At 40.1% G+C, this 19,851-nt stretch overlaps 1 non-coding gene and 1 pseudogene across 1 annotated transcript; one reads left to right on the top strand and one right to left on the bottom strand.

Moving 5' to 3' along the window:
* Positions 1–787: 787 nt before the first annotated feature.
* On the top strand, positions 788–19,261 carry LOC132426325 (rho GTPase-activating protein 20-like; annotated as a pseudogene).
* On the bottom strand, positions 4,980–5,052 carry TRNAR-UCU (transfer RNA arginine (anticodon UCU)). The gene has a single exon. It is a non-coding gene; the product is annotated as a tRNA-Arg (tRNA).
* Positions 19,262–19,851: the final 590 nt, after the last annotated feature.

Genomic DNA, 19,851 nt, shown 5'->3' with positions numbered 1-19,851 from the left:
TTCCCATAATAACATTTAGGTATATTCAAGATCATTATTAATAGGAAAAATTTGTTTTTTCTTTTTCCAGAAAGAGACAACAATTAAAAAGAAAGCCTCCTGTGATCTCTCTTCTCTGTCATGCCTCATCCTTGACGGAGGATTGTGTTATGCCCTGAATCAGTCTGTGCAAATTCATCATCTGAGCTTAGCACCGAGTTTTTCCACTTAGCCATAAAAAGGGGCGGGGGGACTGAAGTCCCCTTTTACCTCAGTTCATCTTCAGACTTCAGTTGAAAACTCATCTTTAGGTTGATGCTATAGAAATCAACACAAATGGAATAAATAGTTGACTAACTGCTACCTATGTATTTGGTCAGAATAAGTAAATTTTAGCTTGTATGTAATAATAAGCGTAAATGTTTATTTCTTGCCAAAGAAATTATATTCCTCCAGTTGTGTGGGATGTTAATATTCAGTGAAAATTGAGATTTTTGTCATTTTCTTTTGTACTACATTAGAAACTTCTGTTCTCAAGAATTAAACTCAGATGAAACCTTCATTATCATTTTTGATATTCATTAGAATGCTTATTAGTAAGTTATTTTTCAAGTAAAATTATTACTTTTTTTTTTAGAACAGGATCTGCTTTATAAATATTAAGATATTAATACTAGTAGAGGCCCATGAAGAATTTACGAATGGGAAGGGACTGTACCTAGTCCACTGTCTTTAGACATCACTATCCTCATATTTAGTTACTGAAGAATACAGAAACAGTGAAAAATGAATTTTATTTAGATAAAAGATGACGATTACTATTAACTTATCCGTGAGAGGACACTTAGAGAATATACCACAACCCCTCTTCCTAAGCATCTAAGGCAACACCCCTGTGTTAGAATAGGAGAAATCTCCCTAGAATCCTATAAATTTCACAAACCATTGGGGCTTACCCCCTAGTATAAGGCTGAGGTAAAGGAAAGGAGAGGGGGAGCCACAGTAAGGGATACACAATAGAAATGAAAACTGCAGCCCTCCTCTCCCTTCTCCTCAAGTCAGTTTACATTAGGTTCATTCTTTCTCACTTCCACTGAGAAAATCTCACTCAGTTGTGACTGAGTGTGAAGAAACACAATGACACCCTAGGAGAATCCACTGTAGTATAAAGCTTTGTTGTGATACAGTTTGAACATTTCCAAGCTAGCATCTAGCTTTGTTGGTGTAATATCATGAGATTTATCATCTCACTCCACAAATAAAAGAATAATCCCTTCAGAAAGCCTGGTGACTCTGGGGGAAGAGATGAAGCTCAGGATAGGAAAGAGGAGGAGGGTTCTTCAGGGAGCCACAGGTCAACACCCATGGAGGCCAAGTGGTTACGAGCACAGGCTCATGAGCTAGGTTGTCTGAGTTCAAACCCTGTTTCTGTTGCTTTTGGCAACAGAAAACTCTGTGAGTTTCCTCATCTGTAAAATGGGGCTAATAAAGACTACCTGATGTAGTTTACAGTTAAATGAAATAATGTTTATAAAATATTTAGAACAGTGCTTGGCATATGGTAAGTGCTCAGTGTTACTGGAGAGTCAAAACTATGCTCTGGACTTTTGGATAACTCCTTGGTTTGGTTTCAAGGGAGTGGATAATCTTGGCTCTGTATTTCACTAGGAAGAGAATTATTCAAATGACTTTTTCCAGGTCAGTGTATTTGGAAGTTTCCGCACAGTACCTTGGGTGTCAATAAACATAGATATCTACATCAGAAAAAAAAAATCTATAAAATCCAGCAGATATGTGTCTATCTTTCTCATTGGCCGTATAGTTTTAGCTTGATAATGCCTTTAGAATTACTATGTAGAAAAATAATTTTATCTGATAATTGTGTTTCAAAGAAATCTTCAAATACACAGACATAGGGGAAAATGTTGAAATTAACTGACTACATAATTGCAAAGAAATAAAGCCATACTATAAAAACACAACTCAGGAAGAGAGAAGAGAGTCCAGCTCCTTTTTAAACTATCCCTCCTCCATTACGGAAAAAGCGCTAAGGTGCTGATGACCAGCCCATTTGCCTTCTCAGAATTCTCAGTCTATCTCTTTCTTGCTTGAGCTGTTTTATTTATATATATATACATATATATAAATTTTTTTTTTTTTTGGCTGCGTTGGGTCTTCGTTGCCGCGCCCGGGATTTCTCTAGTTGCAGCGCTACTCTTTGCTGTGGTGCACAGGCTTATCATTGTGGTGGCTTCTCTTGTTGCAGAGCACGGGGCCTAGGCACACGGGCTTCAGTAGTTGTGGCACGCAGCTCAGTAGTTGTGGCACACAGGCTCAGTAGTTGTGGCACACGGGCTTAGTTGCTACGTGGCATGTGGGATCTTCCCAGACCAGGGCTCGAACCTGTGTCCCTTGCATTGACAGGCGGATTTTTAACCACTGCACCACCAGGGAAGTCCCAAGCTGTTATATTTTGTGTGCCAACAAATCCTTTCTGTTTTACTGAAATGCTTTCTACTAACTTCATGTTATATAAAGGAATGGAAAACTATAATTAGGGGTTTGTGTTCTACATGTGCTTTACTTTGTCATTACCTGAATACAAGCTTTGCCTTTAGAATATGGATAATAATTTAACAATAATTACTTACTCACCTGTTTAAATATTTTTAATTTATAGCAATTTTTCTTGCTTCTTTTTTGCAGTCTGTAACTATAACAGTAAGAAATTCAGACACAGTGAATGATGTTATCAACATGTCACTTTCAAAGCTAGGAATAACTGTAAGTTACCTGCAAGTTATTTTTAGTTAAAAACCAACTTTGATTTTTGAGATTCGTGTGTTTGTATGTGTGTGTATGATGTACCTACCATCATAAGACAGCTAATTATTACAGATATGTAAGTCATATTTGGTGCCCCTAAGTTCAGAAGTTGAAGGCAGCAAAGCTATGTTATTAGCCTATACATGAGTGTTGTATTTCCATTTTAAATTCTGTGTGAATTGTAAGTCATAGCATAATGAACTCGGGCTATAATTTTAGAGTGCTATGAAAACATGCACTTTACTGTATACATTATATACCTAGACAATAAGATTCTAAATATTTCCTCCTCTATTGGACCTTGCTTTCTGTATCTTCTTTCCTGATTCCTCCCATCCCATCCCCATTTACCCTGATTGCCATCTGAGGACTCAATCTCAGCATGAGAAATCCTAAATGTATCTTTTGTTGTAAATTTGACATAAAGACCACCTGGCTAGAAGCTACATCCCCTTGTTGCAGGTCCTGAGAATGAGATAGCTAATGCCTCTTGTGAACTGGTAAAGAAGACAAGTTCTGAATAAAACCATGGATCTGGGGGCATTTGTGTACACATCACTTTCATCTTGTTTTGCTTTCAAGTGTCTGTTCTCCTTTATGTTTTGATAGGACTGTTATGGCTTGTTGAAAATTTTTTGGTGAAAGACATGGCTATGTTTGGGGATGAGGGTGCATAAGGGAAAAGAGAGGGCAAGGGGCATTCAGATGGACAGAACTGAAGAAAGCACTTGTAAAGCATGGCTCCCTATATAAAATTATATATAAATACATAAAATTTATATATATAAGTAGATATATATGTGAATATATTTATAAATGTGAAAATGTCTTGATATTGTGATATGACATAATGACAATATTTGTATTTAAGTTTTGTCTGACTCAATGGTATAATAAAGCCCCTTAAAAACTCAGGTCAGCCAGAATTTGGTATAAGAAATCAATGATTTCTGTAAAAATTGAATTTAATAATACATTTTAAATAAAACTGAATTTATATGCACTGAGTAAAGCACCCTTCTGCGTTGACTTCTAACCTATTTGATATATATGTCCTGAATAAGAATTAAATCTTAGAAGAGAGTGGTTTTAGGGATAAGGTTGGTGAGATTAATGTTAGAGCTCATTTTATTTCATTTTGTAATTTTCCTTTACTTAAAGTGATCAATCTCACCAGACAAGAAAAAATTTCTATTTTAATGAAGAATTGGGGTTATATGCCTATACACGTATTCCTGATTTAAGGGATTCCAACATAGTTTTTCCAATCTTTACCGTAAAAGAAAAGATTTTGGGCTTCCCTGGTGGCACAGTGGTTGAGAGTCCTCCTGCCGATGCAGGGGACATGAGTTCGTGCTCCGGTCTGGGAAGATCCCACATGCCGTAGAGTGGCTGGGCCCGTGAGCCATGGCCGCTGAGCCTGCGCGTCGGGAGCCTGTGCTCCGCAACGGGAGAGGCCACAACAGTGAGAGGCCCGCGTACCGCAAGAAAAAAAAAAAAAAAAAAAGATTTTTATTAGCTCTCACTTCTTATTTGCAATACAATTTTGAGCAGATTTAGCCGTGTGTGTGTGTGTGTGTGTGTGTGTGTGTGTGTGTGTGTCTGTCTGTGAGTGACACTGCTTCCATACCAGGACCCTGCCTCCTTTCACAGCAAGGCCATGATTTTTAATCAGGAGTCAAGGGCAACCATACATAGTACCTATCACCAACAACTCTATTTCAAACATTTCCTCTCCTCTTTAATTCAGCAGTCTTTATAATTTAGACTTGTTTCAAATGGGATATCCAGTATTCCTAGGCAGTGATTCTGCTGGGAGTTAATTGTTTTCTGCATCTGACTTAATCTCTAGGTTAGAACCCTTGTCCCTTCTTTCCCTTAAGTGGCGCTTGTCTACATCAAAGCAAGTGGGCTGAATTTACTCTGCCATCTACTCAAGGCCTCTTGGGTATTTGTCTCCTTTTGCTCATGGTTGCTGAGCTAATGATGCCTTTCTTTTTTTTTTTTTATATTTATTGATTGATTTGCCTGCACTGGGTCTTAGTTACGGCACGTGGGATCTTCGGTGCAGCATGAGGGATCTTTAGTTGCAGCACGCGGGATCTTTTCAGTTGCGGCATGTGGGAATCTGACTTGCAGCATGCAGGCTCTTAGTTGCAGCATGTGGGATCCAGTTCCCTGTCCAGGGATCGAACCTGGGCCCCCTGCATTAGAAGCACAGAGTGCTAACCACTGGACCACCAGGGAAGTCCCTAACGATGCCTTTCAAGTTTTAATTTGCTCAGAAATAGTCATGGCAGAGTATGTGACTCTCTGGACAACATACTTGCCTGAGCAGGGACATTTGAAGGCAAAAGCCAACAGTCTCCAAGGAGTCTGTTGAAGAATTTTAGCAGCAGAGACAGCAGAGACAGTAGAAAGCAGGACTCCTCCAGCGTGAAGGAGCATTACCATGATTTTTTTATGCCATGGGCCGCCCACAAAGTGAGGGGCTGATTGCATGTGGTTCCATAGATCCCCACCCTTTATCAAAAAGGACAAGAATCTCAGACGGTCCATTGGAGGCTGCGAGAGGGACAGGGGTTACTGAAATCAGCACTATTAACTCAAAAAATTGTAGCCACCCCTATGGACCAAATAGCATTTATACTAGCCCAAATTCTTTTTTTTGGAAGTACAGAAATGCTAAGGAAATGTGTTTTCAAGTACCTACTGGGAAGATTTGCTGTGACACATAGTTCTTTTTGTCTCCAAGGGCTCTGAGAAAGATTACCAGCTGTGGGTCAGTTCTGGCAAGAAAGAGGCCTCATACCTACTCACTGGTTAAGTGTCAGGGAAAACCTAAGATGGGGATGATTGGGTTCAAAATTGTGACCCTAAAGTCTCAAAGTAATGGTTGATCAGTCTTAAGCTTAAATACCCTTAAAAGTGAAAATACCATGCAATATTTATTCATGGATTTATTAAATAATTCCAAGCACTTACTCTATCCCAAGCACTGATAACATCTTTTCATTCAGCAATTTGTGGTCTAGTTGGGGAGAGAAATGTGAATTTTTCTTCTTTGCTTTCTTCACTTGACAGAGTTATCTTGAAGATATTTATTTACTTACTCTTTACTTACTTAGGTATGAGAGCAACACAAAACTGGAATTTCTTTTTCTCATACATTATTTTTCATATTCCAGTCTTGAAGTCCTCTGTTCCATTTCCTAACTACTAAATAGTCTCCATTTTGTGAGAATCTTCTAAAATCCAGCCATGCCTCTGAACCCAAGGACATTTATTTAATACCTGCTCTGTGCCCACAACTTTCCTCAGCATCATAAAGAAAATGAGATAATCACACTCAGACTCTTCAAGTCTTCACTGACTAAACCACCTGTACTTTGCTATTTCTCAAGCTCAGTTTACCAGCATTGCTCTTGAGGTTTCTGATAAACAGATTACACCTCTCCTAAAATAGTTACTGTAGCAAGTTAGCTAGAAATAATAATACATACTCTTGGATTAGCAAATATGTTCAGTGTAGTCAGTGAAAAAAGAGGGATTAAAACAAGGGAAAGGGGCTTCCCTGGTGGCGCAGTGGTTGAGAGTCCGCCTGCCGGTGCAGGGGACACGGGTTCGTGCCCCTGTCTGGGAAGATCCCACATGCCATGGAGTGGCTGGGCCTGTGAGCCATGGCCGCTGAGCCTGCGCGCCGGGAGCCTGTGCTCCACAACGGGAGACGCCACAACAGTGAGAGGCCCGCGTACCGCAAAAAAAAAAAAAAAAAAAAAAAAAAAAAAGAGAGAGAAAGGACAAAATCTGTAGCAGAACTTGCAATATAGTAAAGGTGACAATGATTTCTGCTAGAAATCTTAGCGCATTCCCTCTAACATGCAGTATCTTTTTTTCTTTATTAATCTTGCAATAATCCTGTGAGGCTATTACTCTTTCAAGTGATCTGAAGAACGTTTTCAAGTGATCTGGAAAATCCAATCAACTGAGTTTTTTCTACGATATGTAGAGTCCCAGTCTTAGAATACACTGAGTCACCAAGTACATAGCTGAGGACAAAATCCCCTCACCCATTTCATGTGTTTTTCTTTTTTAATGTTGACATCTTTGTAAGAGTCAGTCAGCAATAAAGTGGAAAAAAAATGAATACTTAAATATATTTATTTTAACAAAATGCATTAATTTAAACAAAACCACATAGATGACAACTTTTAGGCTTCGAACAGCTTCACTCACCACGGCTGGCTCTAAGGACTCCTAAGAGCCTGTCATTCATGATGATACCTTAGCAGTCATTCTGAATGCATTTAACATGCTCTCAATTCACAATTATGGATTAGCTCCTGGTTATCCTGGTGATTTGGTTGTATTTTATTCCTGTCATGGAAGTTTCTTTTGCTTTAAAGGATGTAAGTCGCTGTGATTCTTGTTCTGAACAAAGCACTGACATTGCATTTACGCCAGATTAAAAGCAAAAGCAAGAGTTCCCTAAGTTACATTCAATAATAAATCAGGGGACTTCCCTGGTGGCACAGTGGTTAAGAATCTGCCTGCTAATGCAGGGGACATGAGTTCGAGCCCTGGTCTGGGAAGATCCCACATGCCGCGGAGCAACTAAGCCCGTGCGCCACAACTACTGAGCTTGCGCTCTAGAGCCCGCGAGCCACAACTACTGAAGACCATGTGCCTCGAGCCGGTGGTCTGCAACAAGAGAAGCCACCACAATGAGAAGCCCACGCACCGCAATGAAGAGTACCCCCTGCTCGCCACAGCAATGAAGACACAACGCAGCCAAAAATAAATAAATAAATAATAATAATAAATCAGAAATGAAAGAAAAGGAACTTTCATTCTATTCTTAAAAAATGAAATCCATGTCACAGCACAGGGTCTTTGAGAGTTCTATGGTGAGGAAGCAATTTAAAGCCTGAAAGAGTAAAACAAATCACTTGGCAGGTAACTCCCAATGATTTCTAGTGTGGTTTTCCACTCCGTAAACACTGTTTTGCACTTCGCTTCTGGGTTTCCACCACCATGCAGCCTTGCCTCTGATTGCTGCCTCGCAGGACCCCCCTCAGAGGGAAGGCAGCAGTGGGAGGCAAACATAAAGGCAAACAACCCCACTGCTCTGGAATAGCTATGGCTATTGAACTGACAAAAGGAAATGAAAAATCTGTTTGTTAAACTGACATGTGAGAGAACAGTGATCATAGCAATTTTTAACATATATAGTCCAATTATTTTTAAAATATTAAGCACCAGTGTTTATTAATATACTTACTTTTATCCTTATGAGTCTATGTGAGGGTAAGCATTTCAAAGGAGGAATGTAAGGCAAGTACTTTGCCTAAGATGTACAACCTAGTGAGTGTCAAGGCAGAAACTAGAAGGCCTTCAATATTCTCAGATGGAAACATAATGAAAGTCAACATTGTGCAATGCACTGATGGATATATACAGTCCAAGCCAAGCAATGTGTCTACAAACATTTTTCTCTACTCTTTTGCTTGGGCACCTGCTTTCTGTAGGGTGTCCCCCATGACAGTGCACATCATGCTCACTCAGGAGGCACAGCCTTCTCTACCCAGAAGGCCCAGAAGAACGGCAGCCACACCAGCGTGGCGCACTTCCTCACGGTAAGGTAGGTTTGATCGCGCCCATCACCATCAGCAGAATCTACATTTAGATTTTTCTCCATACAGGGCATGAACATCCCTATGGAATTAAGATGAGCCACTTCCAGCTACTGTGCTCCTGCAGCGGGGACTGGACGACTCCACCTCTCCTTCCGCCCTTCAGGAGGCCTGCCTCCTGAAGCAGGAGTCCCAAGAGATTCAAGCCCGGTGAAACCCAAGCACTCAGCCAGGATCCAAGCCAGGAATCAGTGGGGAAAGGTAAGCCCCTTCCCTTCCTGCAAGTGTCTTCTCTTGGTTTTTGCCCCTACTGCTGAAAGCAAACTCATAACATACAGCCTATTCTCCATGTAGGGGTGCGGGGGGGCGGTATAGGCAGGCACCAACACCCACCCAGAATCAAGCTCAGAGAAACCCCAAAGGTCTGAAATCAAGACCCAACTCACTTCTAGGAAAGTTGTTTTTTTTTTTTAATTCCTCTAGGTAGACATCTCCCTTCTCTGTATCCCCAGAGCACTCCCCACATATAATTATGTCTGTACACATCTGTGTGTCTTATTAGAACATGAGCTTCTTATGGCCTCGGAACACATCTTCCCCATCCTAGGGTTTTGCCTAGCACCTCATGCCCTCACAGGAGGTCGTTAGATGACTGTATGGCTTAGATAAGACCTGGAATCTGTTCTGGGCTTAGGCTGAAGTGGCCTTGGGGGTTCTGGTTAGAAATGAACTCTCAGTTCTACCCCCAGAGCAACCTCATTTTCCACGTATGCTTCAGACCCAGGTGGCGACTGGAACTGGACTGAATATTTTCAGTTAGGGTTTTTTAAAATCTTCCCTTTTGCAATTTTTTTTTCCCCTACCATTCCAATATTGTCCCATCAATATTTCTTTCTCTGAATAAAATGTGTTATTCATTTGGGAAGTATTGAGGCCAGCATAGAATTTCTACTTAAAGTATTTTTATTGTTATGATTATTATTCTATAAGCACAAAGTTTCAAAAATTTTATTTTTTAATATTCAAACCCTAATTTGAGCATGAGGAAACACTAACCTAAATCTTATCAGGACTGTTTAAGAAAGATGAGGTTATAACGTTAGCTTGTTTAATAGTCCCCATATTTTTTCATGGCTATAGCATACACTTTTAATGGTCACAGGGGCAACATGAACTCTAATATCAAACAATGTATGTTATGAAAGGTCCAACTAAGCCTGAAACTATCTTTGAGAAAGTACAGGACTCAATGTCTATTTTGCTTTCTGTCTATGCTCATGGAGTGGATGGATATATAGCTTTGTAGCAAGGGATAAAGCACTCTTTTTAAGAGCATTCTTATTAAAGCTGAACAATGAATGAATACATTTGGAATACATGAATACATTTGGATAGTTTTAGAAATAATACAATCAGCTTAAGAGTAGGGAAACCAGGTTGCACAAAACAACTCAACCTATATAAACATGTATCTTAAACATTTGTACATGTTAATGTAGAAGAATCTCCTCCTGGATTTAAGAATGTATTTGCTTTCTTCATTCTCTCCTTTTAAAATGATGGAGGTATGCATGTCAGGGCAAGAAGAGCCTAAGGTAGAGTGGTGGCATTCCTTCATGACTGCATATCTCTGGAGGCTGCAAAATCAAATGGAGAATGGGAGTGGGGTCTGCTTTGAGGGGAGGAGACCGATGTCTAGGCTGCCGTAGGCCCTCTGAGGGAGGAAATTACCTTCATCAAGGCTGCTATGGGCCATGTCTGTGTTGAGTAGTACATTACATTATGCAGTCCAGTGGGGTGTAGGCAGCATCATTTTTGTTAAATTTGAGAAATCAAAGCTCAAAGAGTTTTAAGTAACCTAGCCAACTAAGTGGCAGAGCAGGAGCCTTCTGGTTTTCTCACCCAGCACAAGTGTCTCGCCCACATGAGTGGACATGGTGACACACTCACTATGTCTCAGAAAAGACAAGTGGATGGGCGTTTAAGGATATTTGGTAAAATGTTGCTCATCTGTTTATTTTTCTACAACTTGGCTCCTCTGTTGACTTTTTTTAGTTGGTTATTTAAGCAGGTTTTTTAAGCAAATGTTAAACAGGTTACTTAAGCAAATATCAGGAAAAGATTCATAGCTAGGCAGTAGAAACTTTGAACTTAGCTTTTCATTGCTGATCACTTTTTTCTGAAAAGCCGTTTGTCAGCATTCCTTTGACAGGGGCTGTTGGGTAGTTAAAAATCATCTCTGGGTAGCTGGGTAGGGTGTTACAGGAAGATGGCCACCTGGCATCTTACCATATAGCCAGCATTTAATGACTACTTCCCAAGGACCCTGACTGCAGAAAGTCATCTATGGAGCTGCCTGAGGGTTGTGGCCTACCAGAGGAGAGGTCCAGAGGATGGCTGAAAAGTGGGGTCAGGCAGGATGTGTCATGAAGGGCAGATCCTTTTGATGGGAGAAATGTTGACCACGGTCGGGTACTCAGAAAGCCAAACAGGAAATCTAAGAGTGGGAAGAAGCCTACTACAAAAGTAAATGATTACCAAACTCTGCTTGATTTGAATACCAAATCTTTTTGGCTTTTAAAATGAGATTTGACACCTGAATCCACTGATAATACTTAACATCAGGAAACTTGTATAACACAGGTTAAGTGACTCATGACACAGTGCAGAGGCAGTAGATAGCACTGTCTGGGGAATACTGTCACTCGGAGAATCAGCCCTGAGTCTAATCAAGCCTCTAGGTTTAACTACTGGTGTGCAGGATATGGTGAAGAAGAATACACTAACACCACAGGATGCAATTAGCCAATTTCAGAATGTGGGAAATTCTATACAAGAAGTGACTCAGGTTCTCTCTCTTCCAGCCACTGCAATGAACATGCTATAAAAGGTAAGTGGTGGAAATCAGGTTAAATGAACTAAACTACTATTAGTAATAATCTTTCTTCTTCCTTAGATTCAGGCCAGAAGACAGTTAAGAGGAGTTCAGTCAAAAACTGGGCCTTGGGCTTCCCTGGTGGCGCAGTGGTTGAGAGTCCACCTGCCGATGCAGGGGACAGGGGTTCGTGCCCCGGTCCGGGAAGATCCCACATGCGCGGATCGGCTGGGCCCGTGAGCCATGGCCGCTGAGCCTGCGCGTCTGGAGCCTGTTGCTCTGCAACAGGAGAGGGCACAACAGTGAGAGGCCCGTGTACCGGGAAAAAAACAAACAAACAAAAAAAACTGGGCCTTTTGGCGGAGCTCCAGCACTCGTGAGGACAACCAGTGCCCAGTTCCACCACCCACAAAGCCAAATCAGCTCTTCGGAGCTTCTCTCGAGGACGTGTGGGATAATGACCACCCGCCTGCCCCAATTCTGCTAGGTCTCATCTTGGTCTTCTGTAGCCCTCCTGAGGAGGGGAGCTCTGAGAGCGCAAGTGTTCTCATCCAACTCTATCCTCAAGCGGAGAAGTCATTAGACAGCCCCTGGCTTTGGCTGAGTTTTGTTAGTATTACTTCAAAGAATAAGATCTGATTTAGGTACTGCAGAGTCATGAGGCAAATACAACAGGAAAAGATACTCTTGTCCATTCCACTGGTTTCAGCAAAGACCCACCTGCACCTGCTCAGATCAGTGAAAATGGGCTCTGTGGAATCTGAGAGTCCACCTCATCCTCATATTCTCTCATCTCCTTCCTTGAACTCCACACTCAGTCTCAAGTCTCCTTCAGCTGAGTTTACTCAATCTTATGACTCAAAATATCTCACATAGATTTCATTTGTAATTCAAGTGCTTAAGCATAAAGACTCATCCCCTGGCAAGTATGAGTCATTTAATCCTGACAGACTGCGTCAGATGAAAGTCAGAGTTTGACCTGTGTTATAGCAAATTAGCATACTGAATTGTCAGCGCTCTCCAAGCACTATACCACATGCAGGGAATCTTATGCTATATATGAAGAAATTTATCACACTTTTGATAGTTACATGCTAGCTACTACCCCAGTCCTTGCACTTTTCACAGCAAATTTAGGGGGTAACTATGATTATCATCTTCCCCACTTCATAAGTGAAAAACAAAAAAGTCTCAGTAAAGTATGTGCTGTGCCTGAAGTCATAGAGCAGATGAGTAGCATAACAGACTCCAGATTCCTTGCATTACCTGACTCCAATATCTGTTACCTCTCCACTCTGTAAGCAGAGGACATGAAGACACAACAAAAGGAAATGAAAGACAGATGAGAAGGGAATATGATCAGAGAAGGAGGAGAGGGGTTTTGAGCCTGTCTTAAAAGAGGGGAGGAAATACAGGAAGTAGAAATGGGGTATACAGTCACTGAAAGGAGAATAAACAAATGGGAAATTAGTATGGCAAAAAGATTTCTACACTTAGTAAAGAGCATCTATAATAGGGAATAATGAGAAAGGAGCAGTGAAGGAGGAGAGGGGGATTCTACAAAGGCCTCAAAGCAGAGAAGTTTAACAGTGTAAATTTACTAAAAAGGAAAATCTGATTAAACAAGTGTTTAAAATGTTTCAGTGTATGAATGTAAAATGGATTGTTGGGTAGAAAATATATTTGGAAACACTGAAAAAAAATTTCAAATGGACTTCAGTCCTTCCAGCTCTAGCACTGTACCCTCATACACCCCAGCTCTGTCAAAAAGGGGGCAAGCTTGTGCTCCGGGCTTGCAGATAGGAAATGCCACATAGTTTTCTTTTCTTCCCTATAGCATATGCTTTCCTTTATCAATCAAAAAGGGCCTCTCACAGAAGGTATCTTCAGAAAATCAGCCAGTATAAAATCATGCAGAGCCCTAAAGGAGAAACTAAACTCTGGGGACAAAGTGAACTTGGATGATGAATCCGTTCTTATGGTAGCATCCATCTTAAAGGTAGGGAACGTTCTAGCATTATCCACACACAGAGTAACTCTGAAGCTATATGACTGGTCCTTCATCATGACTGCCCAAGAACCGTAATAGGCATAATATAAAAACACTTGACAAAGTCAAAACTGAAGGAAGCTACTTTGGGTGTTAAAAGTCCCACAATGTTAGATATACTTTCCTTTTTCATCACACAACACCCTCCCCATCTTCATTCCTGAACACTCCATGCAAAAGAATAAAAATAATCAATTTTAAAACACACACTTACACATACAGAGTGTTTACCAAAACAAGCTTCCTGCTTTTGATGACTTCCTCGCCACCTTCCTAATGAAGGCAAAGTTCATATTAAAGAAAATTCATATTAAGCTTTTGGAAATAGTTACACAAGTTTACCACAGTAAGTAAACATTTGCCTTACAATGAATCAAAAAATGCTCAGTGAGGACACCCGATCCCTTCATCGTCCTTCCTTCCCCTGTCTCTTAATGCCTTTTACTTTAAAATTAGTGTAGGGATGACTCCACCCTTTGTTCCTCCTTTTTCCTCCTTTTACCACCTTTGGCATCCTTTGTTGATATTGGTAGTTTAACCCACCACCCGTGGTTATAGTTACATGGTAACCAGCTCCTACCACATGCCTCTTTTTATAAATCTGACTTTTAAAGTGGGTGCAGCAGTCAAAATCAGTTTGGAATTCTGAAAATTCAATAGATTTATACAAAAATAGATTGAGTTTGAAATGATACAGCTAAATCACAAGTGTCTAGTTACATTTCTACCAGGGGAATAACAGAACAGAAAAATTTAATCAATCCATGTTGGTACTTGTTAGCAGCTCTGAACAAAAATATGTTAATGTAGTAATGACTGTAAACAGTTTATTAAAATGATCTTAGAAACTCAGTAACATTTGGTCTTTCCTTGTCCCCTATTAATGTTTGATTGTAATCTGACTATATGATAAATAGCAACAGTTCAGAAATGACTTAGAGTTGACCCCTACTACACTAGCACCATAATAACGCACACTAGGTATGCAAATAGCAAGATGAGTATTGCCCTCCGTAGGGTGCACACACGGAACTGACGTGATTTTCTAGCAAAAGTTAGTAGGCTCTTGCCTATTTCCATGTTATAAGCACAGACTAGCAAGAGGGTAGCTACTCACGGCTACAGTTCTTAGACATTCACAACGTTTCCTCTTCCTAAAGTTGACTGATCTCGGTGGGGAATCAAACTTTGCAACCTTGGCTTTGTATAATACCATGTGTCACGCTAACCAGAGAGTTGGTCTAAATCAGAAATGAATACATCATCAGTACCACACTGAGTCTGCCATTAAACTATCTATAAACAGAGATCCAGCAGCAGATACCCCGGCACATTCTGCACACGTCATGTTCTGGCTTAACCACACTCAGCCTCACCAGTGGACTCTACAGAACAGGGTCCAGGAAAGAGAGGAGACACACACTCCAAATGCATGTAGTTTGGTACACATGAGGCAAAGGCCCTGCTGCACCCTCCCAGACTCCCAGAACCAGCCAAAGCTGGAGTGCTTCCTCTCTCCACGTATATTGGGGCCACTCCTTAGGAAACAGTGAAAAACCTAATGATCGTGAGTGGGTACTGTATACCAATAACACAGCAAAGGTACGAGAGGACAAAGACTTTGTCCATTGTCTCCACTGCTCTGTTCCCAGGACTCAAAAGAGTGCCTGGCACAAACAGCAGCTCAATAAAAGTAACACTTACTGGATTATAATCATGACAGTTGCCTAGAAGCATCTCCTGAGCAAGCTACTGTTAAGAGAAGTCGGGCTACATATTAAGACCAGTGGAAGCAAGGTGTGCTTTTGAAACTAGCAAGGCAATGCACTAATTTCCCCTCAGTCTTACACAGAAGACTATGACTTCATAAATTTTAATAGGCCCAATTCTATGATATTAAGACTTGTTCATCATCCCTCTAAAGTTATGACTTTTCCAGGCCTCCACTTAGGAAGCTTACATTTGCATATCTCTAGCCCTGATACTCAGAAGTTGCAATATATCCAAATTTTCAATTTCCTTTTTTGGGAGGACGTGTTCCATTCAAGGAGTTGTAAGGGGTAACATGTAGTTCCCACTGGGGATTTTGATATATTCCTAACACCTACTGCTTAAACGTCTGCAGAACTGAACTTTTATATAGTTAAAAAAAGGAAGACTGAAGCTATTATTAGTTTTTTTTCCCAAGGAGCATACATACATACCTCAAGTCAGAAAGCCCAGTTCTCTCTTAATATGTGTGCAAGAGCATGTTGGAGGTGTGGTTTTTGGTTATTTTTTTGTTTCAGAACTTTTTTTGCTTGAATTAAGAGCAAAGTACAAGCAAAATGGGTATGTCCATTTCTTTTCAAGAAACTAATAGGATTTAGGATGAGTCACCAGACCTTGTCAGTTTGTACTAGCGTGCTAACATGAGTAGGTTCCAGGTGATGGAAGGGGCTTTAGCGTCATTCTCACTACAGCCCAGAGTCTACTTTTATGCTTCTAATTTTAGTTAGAGAAAATCCAAGCAATGCTTCTGGATGTGCAAGTCAGTGGATAACCAGAGCCAAGCTCTGTGTGGATCACAGTTTGTGTAGTTGAGAAGGAAGTGGGGACTGAACTGAATTTTCCAACTAAATGTTTTCTCTGTAATTTCTCCAACGTATTTATCATAAAAATAATATATATTTTTTATCTGTGTAAGGATTTTCTTCAAAATATCCACGGAAGTGTATTTTCAGCCAGTCTCTATGATAAATGGCTTGGTGTTATTGATCAAGGGAATGAGGAGGAGAAAATAACTGCAACCCAGAGGTAATGATGCAATACTCTTAGGAAAATATTAGCTTATAATTTACAGCTTTGTCCACTAAAATAATGACCAATGTCAGAGGGTTTCACTTGATCATACCCAGGAAGCCAGTTTAAAAATAGATGCATGCCTTACTGTTGATATTGAATTCGTGTTTTTCTCCTCATCTTATTAATATGGAATCCTTGACCATTTTACACCTTCTGAATACATGGAATTGCTGGAGATGAAATCCATTGGTCTAAAAAGAGATGCTAAAGGATCGATCTGCCAGTGGTATGATCTTAACTTTGTCAAACACATAACTAACCAGAGAAGTTCTTACCTGGTTCAGGAATTAAGTTCAATGAAACATTTTTGTATGCATTCATTCCTGGAACTCTGAGAGTGGACTGTATACATGGTATACAAAGAAGTACTCCGTTCTCTTTGTCTTTCCACTTCCTAAGCAAAATGACTTGCTTCATTTAGAAGTACATTTTTCTGTCTTTAGTCTTTTAGACCAGCTGCCAAAAGCAATGTAGTTCTCTTGTGATACCTTTTTGGAGTGTTACGCAACATTCCTCATCCAATCAGATGACAGTTTACACTTTATCAGTGTGTACAGCCCCAAGCATTCTTTGCCCGTCTAATTCTGGCAGCTCAGAATTAGAAAACAACTTCACAAAAAAGGTAATGAGATCTCTCATGTTTATGCCTTGTGGGGCAGAGTCCCCACATTGAACCTGAAGTTTGCGGTATTAGCTCTGATGGACCAGTTTTTTAAAGTGCGCGTTTTAATTGCATTCCCCTGAAGTGGCAGAGTCCTACTCTGGTGGGGTATGGGAAGGTGGGTTGTTAAGCTGGAAATTAAGAGCAGCTGAGTCACCTTTCTCACCTTCGCCTTTCTCATCCAGGAGACTAAAGAATAGAGAGATGAGAGTAGGATGATATGATAGAAAAGAACCTTGGGCTTTGGAGTCTGAGAGCCAAGGTTCAACTCTCAGCCTAATCACTAAGGGATGTGTAAACTTGGGCAAGGTTCCCAAGCCACGGTTTCATCACTGCACAGTGATGACAACACCTACCTGCTCTGGTCACTGCTGGCACATCCTAGGTGGCTTGGGCAATATGAGCACCCATGGCTCCACACATACTGGCCTCGCTCTGCCAGTTGTGGCTCATTCAGAAAATTACTTGGCCACTATTTTGCCTCCACTGCAGGATGAAGAAACTAGTAAAAGATTTCAGAACATGCTAATAGAGCCACAACATGCCTAATAAGAACACAGCTCTTCCCCAAGCTTACCCAGAGCAAGCATGAGGCAAGGCAACACAGTCAGAAAAACACATCACATGTTTTCTCTCCAGCTGCTTCCTTCCACAGAAATCACTGCTTCCCACATTTCAGATATTTCTTAAGTGAATTTCACAAGTTTTTGTGTATTGGATACTTTATAAATTTTAATAAGATGTTATAATAAATTATATCTCAATAAAACTGGAAAAGTTCTTAAATAAAAATAAATAAATAAAATTTAATAAGAGAATATACATCTTTGCCCCAAATATCCTATGTGGGTTACTTGAAAATTATCCTAGTTTTAAAGATGTAACCATCATTACAAAAATGTTAGCTACTTAAATTAGGCCACAAATTATAATTTTAGCCCACTGATTAAAAGAATTTTAAAATCTGTGCCCAAAGTACTCTTGAAAGTATCAGTTATTTCGTAGAGAAAACTAGTGTGTGTGTGTGTATGTGTGTATATATATATATATATATATATATATATATACTTATTTATTTTAATCAAGTCTGAATTTTTCTCAGAATTATTCTGCATTTTTGTTAGAGCCAAGATTCACATATGAAATGTGATTTATAACTATGCCATAAAATAACACCCTGTTTTTTGCCCTTTTGTGTTACAGATTTCTTTTGTACACTTTCTCACTGAAAACTGCCTCAAGATATTTGGAGAAGATATCACTTCCCTCTTTGAAGAGAGCTCAATGAGTTGTAATAACAGTGATATCACTGATAACAGTGAGAAGGCTGCAGGTACTGTGAATACTTAATTGGCTTTGATGACAAAGACAGCAAGGCTACCAGGGGGTCATGGGAGGTCCTTAGACTGTGCTGTCCTGGAGCCCAAAGCACATCCCAAGGGCAATGATTTCCATCTGCTCCAGGTCAGGGGAGGTTTCACACTGTTGTGAAACCAAAGAAAGGATAAGACAGGTTTGACTTCAAGAAGTTGCTAGTACGGCATTAGGAGACATCACGGTATAATACAGCATTTGAGAATTTTTTCAAACAAAACTTTAAATGGGATTCATATATATCAGATGTGCTCTGGCTGAAACTAGAGTGAGGGGCCCAGAGCACTGCCTGGTTTATTCCCTTCTCTCTTCTTTTTCTGGTCAGTGGTCCCTGAGGCACCACAGGTTCCCAGTGCCTTTGAAACAGGTTGAAAAGAACCAGCATCATTGAGAAAACGAGGACTTGACTTAATGTCAAACAGCCTTTCCAGACTATAACCTCATGTGCCTCTATTTACCAACTGCATTAAGTTCGGCCAGTTATTCTAGCTCAGTTTCAGTTTCTTGATCTCTAAAATGTGAGTAAAAATAATGTCTAAATCTAAGGATTGTTGTAAAGATTAAATAAGATAATGGATGTAAAATAAATTTGTAAAAAAGCAATTAATAGGGCTAGTAGAAGTTCCCAAGAGATTAGAGCGAGTACTGTTTGAGCCTATCTAATCAAGCTAACTGGTAGCAGTCCATTTTATAAGGCAGCATTTAGATTCAGAACCTGAGGACATGTATCGTGAGTCCCTTCATATTTTTAACATTTCTTGGTTTTATGACATTTACCTCATTGCTTTGAGGAAATCTTTAGGAAAATCCATTTAATGAGGAATTTAGATGAGCCTAATATCTGAGAATATGCTTATACTAAGACAACTTTGTTTTTTTTTTCATCGGTGACAACAAAACAACCTCTTGAATCCAAGCCAGTGAGAGTGATAGTGATTTACAAAAAGGCACAACGGCAGGATGATGCCAAGGCCCCATCTAGCACGGGTCCACCCAGCTACCTGTCTACAATTTTCTAAGTCACTGAAGATTAGAATCTCCACAGTCACACCTGACCCTTCCTTTTTCTTTATTTCCTATAATATCTCACTTGAGAACTCTTTTTACCCAACATTTGCATGATTTTGTTGAGTCTGGATTCAATCCTCAGATCTTATCGAGAAATAAATTAATTTCCTGGCAGAAGAATGAACATGAGGCACCTTAAACCAAGAAAACCACTTTAGATCACTGAATGAAAAATAAGACCTTCCAAGGTTCCAGCTCATCCCATTTGACTTTTTCTTTTTCTTGATTCCATATATGCCTGTTTGAGAAAATCTACCCACAATGTATCTCTTCTATCTTCTATTTCTACCATATTATACTATATTTTTTGTATTGTATTGTACATTTTTATATTGATACAATAAAAATGGTTCGACAACCATTTTATTTGCTTATGATTCATATTAACACTTTGGGGGAGGCTCATCTGGCAGTTTGGGTGTCCACTAAGATCACTTATGCACCGGCAGTCAGTTGGCAGCTCACCTGGAGCTAACTTACGTGTCTGCTGGTTGCTGTTGGCTCTGGGTTGATCCCCATGTCTTCAACAAGCTGGCCAGTC

The sequence above is a fragment of the Delphinus delphis genome, chromosome 5 (genome assembly GCF_949987515.2).
Source record: "Delphinus delphis chromosome 5, mDelDel1.2, whole genome shotgun sequence".
Classification (NCBI taxonomy): domain Eukaryota; kingdom Metazoa; phylum Chordata; class Mammalia; order Artiodactyla; family Delphinidae; genus Delphinus; species Delphinus delphis.
This window is presented reverse-complemented; position numbering and strand designations above follow the sequence as displayed.